At 42.4% G+C, this 8,052-nt stretch overlaps 1 pseudogene; it reads left to right on the top strand.

Annotated features, from left to right (window-relative positions):
* The first annotated feature begins 5,814 nt into the window (after window positions 1-5,814).
* Window positions 5,815-5,931, top strand: LOC126089984 (5S ribosomal RNA; annotated as a pseudogene).
* The last annotated feature ends 2,121 nt before the right edge of the window (window positions 5,932-8,052 follow it).

The raw sequence follows: 8,052 nt of genomic DNA, 5'->3' as shown, positions 1-8,052 counted from the left end.
TGTAAGGTCGATATGTCATTTTGATGTTTGTAAGTTGTCGATGTGCACGTCAGAGAGAGAGAGAGCAAGTTTTGTTATTGTTGAATAATCTTTGGTCTTGTTGTGGCACAGTGTCTGCCTTTGTGCAGTCTGACACATTCTTAGCTGAAGTGTGGTAGGTGATGGGCATGTTTTGACTGGTGATTGCATGTGATAGACGAAGCAAGATATATTGTAAGTCTTGAATATGATGTATAAATTGAAAGACGAAAAGAATGTCGATTTTGAATAATGTTAGTTTTAAAAGAGAAGAAGTTTGAGGCGAAACTACTGCACTGAGTAGCTAGTCTGTCGTTATGATTATTGTCAGCTAGTTAACGTTGTTCACTTGCTCAGAGCTGAGAAAAGACCACCCCATTTCCCTGGATCATGCATTAAAATATTAACTTATATAAATTATTTGTTAACATTGTACCCTTTTGAAATCATTGTTCACTTTGTTAACCATAGTATTGTTCAGAACAATGTTAAGTGTGAGGAACAGGCGAAGATTTATCATGTCTTTTTGAATACGTACTTCACCTTAAAATCGTTTTCTGGGAATATCATTTCATAGCAATAGTACTCTTCCCATTCCATTGTTTAAAGAAGATTTATCATTACGCATTACCACATTGCACCATATAGTATATACTGTTTGAATATTATCTGGAAATTTTATTTAAAAATAGCAAACTTACCTTAGACACTGCCTGCTTGCTGTTTGCTGTTGTTCTTTCGAGAAATCTGCAACAGTGTTGTTGTAGCACCCGAAGGGATAGACATATGTTGTAAATTTTTATTAGGGCCAGATAATTGTTTTACTTCAGCTGCGCATTGTTTTATTTCAGCAGCTAATATAAAGACAAGTTGTATTCACATCAGTTACAGTTGAATACAAACTAGGTTCTCCTTAGTCAAAGGTTAGCATACGAGTTTAAGTTGAATAACAGTTTGTGGATACTTGGGTACAGTGGGAGGTCAAGCTGTGCTAAATTTCATACAGAAACAGATAGTGGGGAACTAGAATACTCCGAAGCATAACGGCATTCTGGTCTAATGACAGTGTTTTAGTGCCTGAGTTTTGCATTTACAGCTAAAGATTTCTTGTTATAAAATCTCTTTGTTCATTGAAAATCTACTTCCATTTTCTTTGACGCTGCTGATTAGTTCATTTGTAAAGTGCATTTTCTTTTATTATTTCTCCTAGAAATTTAAGTTTCGTAGCTATTTTTATTCTTCCACGATCATTTTCCGTGTATTTTGGTGCCTTCTTCGCATGTCATTTGTTCTCTTTTTTAAAAAGGTATACACACATCTGCTTTTTGAGTTGTCTCTTGTAGAAGATTTATATGTAGATTCAGCTAAGGTGGCAAGATCATCTGCAAAATGTGGTGTACCGCCAGACACCACACTTGCTAAGTGGTAGTAGCTTTAAATCGGCCGCGGTCCGCTAGTATACGACGGACCCGCGTGTCGCCACTGTCAGTGATTGAACACCGAGCGCCGCCACACGGCAGGTCTAGTGAGACGTACTAGCACTCGCCCCAGTTGTACAGCCGACGTTGCTAGCCATGGTTCACTGAGAATTACGCTCTCATTTGCCGAGACGATAGTTAGCATAGCCTTCAGCTACATTTGCTACGACCTAGCAAGGCGCCATTACCAGTATAGATATTGAGATTCTATTAATGTATCATCAAGAGCGATGTTCTACAAATTTGGATTAAAGTTAAGTATTCCAGAAGCTACGTACTTTTCTTTATAGCATTCATTACGTATCCTGTTTCAGACATCACGCCAGCCTGCGTGAGTTTAAGCGCGTGCCTTTCGGCTTCCTCTCATTGTGTCTAGGCTGTCTTGTCTAGACACAACACAAAAGCCCCCTTTCTCCCAATTATGATTTTTTAAATCCCCTCTTCTTTTTTACCTCCTTTCCCTGGTTACCTCCTGTAGTACAGAACTGGACAGCAATGAGGAACGTATTGTTCGCCTTACACGGCTTCTGATTTCATAAGTCTTGGAGGAATCACCTAAAAATTTAATTTTGCATTTTGTGTTTGTTAGTGTGACATTTATCAATGCCACTGATTTTTTGTCAGCGAGAAACTCTTTTAAAGTGCTCAATAATGTTTCCCTGTCAATTTCTAACTTTACCTTTTTTTTCAATTCGAAGTTGTAAGTACTCTACGTACATATATGCAAATTACTTTAATCTGTGTTAAATATTACATTTGTGGTCACAAAATTACGACACAGTGGTGCTGACATGCAATAAACGCAAAATTGACATGAAGTACTTGAACATGTATATGATAGGCACTTCAGGACAACTTCAGCAATAAACAGGAGTACTGTCATACAAGGAAAGGTACGCAGCTGGTTTCTCATTCACGAATCGCATGGCTCCCTTAATTATTTTTGACAAGATCGTGTTATGGCTCGTGCAAGAAGGCGAAACGCCTACCAGCCTGTGTCGCAGTCCAGCAACACCAGCTAATCGGAACGGACGTTTACAGTACAGCGATACTGGTGCCAGCATTAGTCAGGATCCAACGATCGTCATACAAATAAGGAATCCGTGGCGCCAGGAGCGCCGTATTCAACACCATGAAGGGGCTCAGCGGTCCCAATCAACTAGCGCCCGAGAGGATAGACATATTGTTCGCTGTGATGTGCGGGAGAGACAGCAACGTCACTTATGTTGACTCAGGAAATTGACTTTTTACCAGCAAGAAACGCGGCAACAAGAACGGTGTGACTAGGTCCGCGCATCACGGAATGTCCTCACAGTGTCCGACGATAACAACAAACATACAAGTAGCTCTTCATTGTGTTTACAGACAAGCCCGAGTGACTGAGCCCAATCTTCAAGGTCTGTGGCGTAAATGAGTAGTTGTTCTAGAACCAATAGATTAGTTTTACAAACAAGTTTTTGCGTTTTTCGCGAAATTAGCTTTTGTGGATAAGAGGCGTTTCGGATATGATCGACGCACTTAAAAAAAAGAAATAAAAATAAAACTGCTTTACGTCGTTTCAAGCAAACAGATACTGTAACAAAACAATGCGTCATTCCCTCCTCCCGAAATTTAGTGTCTTCTAATGCTTCATCTTGCTCGGTGTCTCTGTTTTCTACTGTAGATTCTTGAAACCAGGATGCAGCGAACACCGCGAAACGACAGAATGAAGGTGAACAGCCTCATCATACGTGGGTACACTAACGAAACTTTGTTGCGGAAGAGGCTGAGATTAAAGCGACAAACCCGCAGCAGGGGTCGCGTTGCACCACCTGATTCACTTTGCGATCCCGTCAAGATATCGTTGAGCCCGCCAAGCGCGCCTGGTGCCGTATTTCCCGGCGCAGAGCCACGTAAGCCGGTGATGAGTCAGCCCAGGGAGAGCTGTGCTGATAACGCAGCATCCCCACCGTGAATGTCGGCTCACCCTGTGGTTGGACTTCCAAGCACACACACATACAGGATGGACGAGAAGATCATTTTATGCTATTAAAAACATAACGCACAGCTAATTAATAGATTTATTTAGCCAAAATGCACACAGCTGTCAAAGTAGATAAACATTTTCATGAACCAACATTCCATAATTTTACAAGTTAATTGCATTTTTTTAATATTTTAACGATGATGATCCTAAGTTCATCTTTCAGTACTGACCATTCCCATACATATTTACGCACAGGCTTCATTCATTGTAACAGAATTACGAGCGGAGCACAGTACACTGAAGAAAAGTCGTCCTCGTGGGACCTATTGGAGCCAGTGACCAGTCGGCGCACCAAACTCGAATACTTTAAAAACAAATATTTACTAAAAAATAGGCAACAACCGCAATATTGGTTCAAATGGCTCTAAGCACTATGGGACTTAACATATGAGGTCATCAGTCCCCTAGATTTAGAACTACTTAAACCTAAATAACCTAAGCACATCACACACATCCATGCCCGAGGCAGGATTCGAACCTGCGACCGTAGCAGCAGCGCGGTTCCAGACTGAAGCGCCTAGAACCGCTGGGCCACATCGAGCCGCAATATGTAACAACCCATAAGACACCTTACAAATTTCTTGTATTAATTCTATTTTTAATTATCTGAGAAGAAAAAGTTTTATAAAACATGGATCAACTTGTTGTGGAGCTGGGGATAGCCGATGTTGGCACGTGGGTTGTCAGAAATAAGACACTGATTTTTAACGCACAAAGATGTCGGTCGTAGCTCGGGTTTGCTGTGGGTCACATAACGTGTAAATTATGATGAACTTGTCATTTCCTTTGATTTTTCGTGTCTCTAGATTTATCGATTTTTGAGATGGAGAAGAAGGGTATCACTATTTGTGCATTATACATGTAGTTGGAGTGGTGGTGGGCGTAGTCAAAGCAAAGAGACTTTTGCACAAATTTTGCAGTTCAGGAGGACAGTAAAACAGGGTGCCTCGAATTAAAATTTACTGATGACAACCGTTTACATTATTCAAGACGATTGCACAACAACGCAGCACTCAATTATTCCACCACCAGTAGCCGACGCTTCTTTAAAGAATCGAACTTCAGTCAAAAGCTAGTTTTTCACGCGTCTCAATGTTAGTGATGACATATCCGCTAAAGTATGGGGCACACGAGGACATAACTTTACAGGTGCATCCAGCGATGTATGTTGTTACCGCCAGCACAATGTGTTGTGAATACAAGTAGTGCTTACAACAGGTCGATCGTCATCTCCATAAACGCCGTCATCAAGGTGAACGGCGGCTCGAAACGTGCGTTACGCCATGAACGCAGGATGATGGGAAAAGTATTATAGACATTTTGCAGCACTTGCATGGGGCCTGTGGTAGTAATCGAAAACACACTATCTGCTGCGGATCACGTGCATCCCTTTATCCCAGATGTTTCCCCCGACGGTGATGTCGTCTTTCAAGAATATAGTTGTCCGTGTCTCACTGTCAGAATCACGATACAGTGGTTTGACGAGCACGATAGTGAACTCACGTTCACATCTTAGCCACCAAATTTAACCTGATGTGAATCCGATGGAACCCATTTGGGTCGCTATAAGGCGCCATCACTACGTACATGGCCCGTTATTTACGGGAATTACATGACCTGTGCGTAGACATCCGATGCCACATACATCCACAAGCCTACCAACGAACTTTAGAACAGATGATACGTACAGTCGACGACGTATTGTGTTCCAAAGACGGCCCAACAAGCTAATAAGCAGGTGGTCATAATGTTCCGGCCCGTTAGTGTATATGATAAATAGGAATGTGCACCTCTTCCACATCTTCTCCTAAACCACTGGACCAATTTCATCCAAACTTGGCACACTTATCACTTACTATCAGACAGCTGGAGAGGGAGGAAGGTAAGAACCACCTACTTATCATTATTCAGGAGAGACATCATCAACAATGAGATATGCGAAAAATTGTCGAATTATCCTCAACGCTGAAACGTGTTACTTCTGTGTTGCTTACTCTATTGGCAATAAATTTCGCAGGGAGTATCCACATATGCCGCTAAATGCACCAACAAAATTATATCATAGTCCCAAACATAGTTCACAAGAACTCAGATTCCTGAAAAAGTATTCATTTTGGCAATTTTCTATTAGAAACGTAAACAAAAAATGAGCAGTGGAATATGTACAAAATTTCATTTCCATGCATTCGTGAAAACACCTTTGAAAATTGAAACATACGTACTAAGAAATATGCATTATGTACAAATGTGTAAGTACGGTACAAAAATTAAGAAACATTATATTTGTATGAAGGCAACGGCCTTGCCGCAGTGGATACACCGGTTCCCGTGAGATCACCGAAGTTAGGCGCTGTCGGGCGTGGCTGGTACTTGGATGGGTGACCATCCAGCCGCCATGCGCTGTTGCCATTTTTCGGGGTGCACTCAGCCTCGTGATGCCAATTTAGGAGCTACTAGACCGAATAGTAGCGGCTCCGGTCAAAGAAAACCATCATAATTACCGGGAGAGCGGTGTGCTGACCACACGCCCCTCCTATCCGCATCCTCAATGAGGATGACACGGCGGTCGGATGGTCCCGATGGGCCACTTGTGGCCTGAAGACGGAGTGCTGTGCTGTTTTTGTATGAAATTACAGTGAAAGCCCGACCACTAGCTGTTTACAGGCGTTGATAAATATCGACGGGGAGAGTTGAAAATGTGTGCCCTGACCGGGACTCGAACCCTGGATCTCCTGCTTGCATAGAGGACGCTCTATCCGACATTTCTTTATCTTTTTGTGTTCGTCATTAGTCTTTGTATTTGTTCGGGGCAGACGTCCGATGAGCTTGTGGAAATTCGTCGTTGATCCATTAACTCGTTTTTTTTATTACAGAGGGCAGCTAACTCTCTGACCGAACACGCTGAGGTACCGTGCCGGCGTCCGACCGAGCCATCGAGGACACAGAGTGTAGTGCGACTCCAGGGACTTATCTCTGGCACGCTCCTCGTGAGACCCACTTTCTCAGCTTACTGTCCATCCACTACAAATGGCTCAAATGGCTCTGAGCACTATGGGGCTTAACTTCTGAGGTCATCAGTCCCCTAGAACTTAGAACTACTTAAACCTAACTAACCTAAGGACAACACACACATCCATGCCCGAGGCAGGACACAAACCTGCGACCGTAGCGTTAGCGCGGTTCCAGACTGCAGCGCCTAGCAATGCTCGACCACCACCCACTACATTTGTAGTGCCCCTGCACACTATACTCGTTACTCGCGGCAGTCAATCGACCGATTCCCGTAAGACTTTGAGCAATGAGAACGCATTCGCACTGAAGAAGATCATTGGCCGTTAAGCCTTATCTATTTACCGAGCGATTTGGCGCAGTGGTTAGCACACTGGACTCGCATTCGGGAGGACGACGGTTCAATCCCGTCTCCAGCTATCCTTATTTAGGTTTTCCGTGACTTCCCTAAATCGTTTCAGGCAAATGCCGGGATGGTTCCTTTGAAAGGGCACGGCCGATTTCCTTCCCAATCCTTCCCTAACCCGAACTTGTGCTCCGTCTCTAATGACCTCGTTGTCGACGGGACGTTGAACAACACTCACCTAACCTAACCTTATCTATTTGAAGATGGTATCTGTTCTTTCGGACATGTCCTACCATCTTCATATATTGTTTTTGTATGTTGGGTGCAGCTGCCTCGCATGTCTGCAACGCGATTTTGTAAACGTCTGTATGGTATTGCCTCTTCATAGCTTTATAAGCGGCTAATGTTTTCGCCTACAGCCGTTTGTGCTTCGCAGTTGAAAGCTATCAAACGCACTACCAGGTATCAGGTATTTCCTTGAGTCGACTGCAGGAATATCTTTTTAGCAAAGAATAAGTATACTAAAGCTTCATGCATGTTGCGACATTTTTCACGCACCTCAGTATTTATGACATATCTCTCAGAGTATGAACCGCAGCACAAGCACATATTTGTGTGGGTACATTCAGCCCCATATGTGGATACTGCATGCGAAGTATGTTGCGAATAGAGTTAGTAGCGAAGAAGTTATAAATTTAAACAACATGCATGAAGCGGTAGTTTTTCGCGAATCTCAGTATTTATGACGTCATATAATTTCATCTAGGTGTCATAGACTGATATAATTTTATATTCAGCAGCATAAGTGGATATTGTTTCCAAAATGTGTTGCGAACAGATTCAGTAGAAAAAAAGTGAACGCTGGATAATGCCGCAGTTTTCCGAGACTCTCATTGTTTATGATGTCATATCTCGTGAGCTATGTGATGTACCATTATATAATCTGGCAGTAGATCCACAAACAAATTCTAATGTAGTATTTTCTGTCTCTGTGCTCTAACCATTGGCAATCATGCTATGACTCCCGTGGATGTAAATGTTTTATCCAGCTACACGTTCACATGAATCATATTACAGTTCCCCTGTCCAAATTGCCAAGACAATAATTAACTCAATACTTGATGTTCGTTCCATTTGTTTATTATGATTTTAATGGCGTACATGTGTAACAAACT

Source organism: Schistocerca cancellata, chromosome 6 (assembly GCF_023864275.1).
Source record: "Schistocerca cancellata isolate TAMUIC-IGC-003103 chromosome 6, iqSchCanc2.1, whole genome shotgun sequence".
In the NCBI taxonomy this organism is placed as follows: Eukaryota; Metazoa; Arthropoda; class Insecta; order Orthoptera; family Acrididae; genus Schistocerca; species Schistocerca cancellata.
This window is presented reverse-complemented; position numbering and strand designations above follow the sequence as displayed.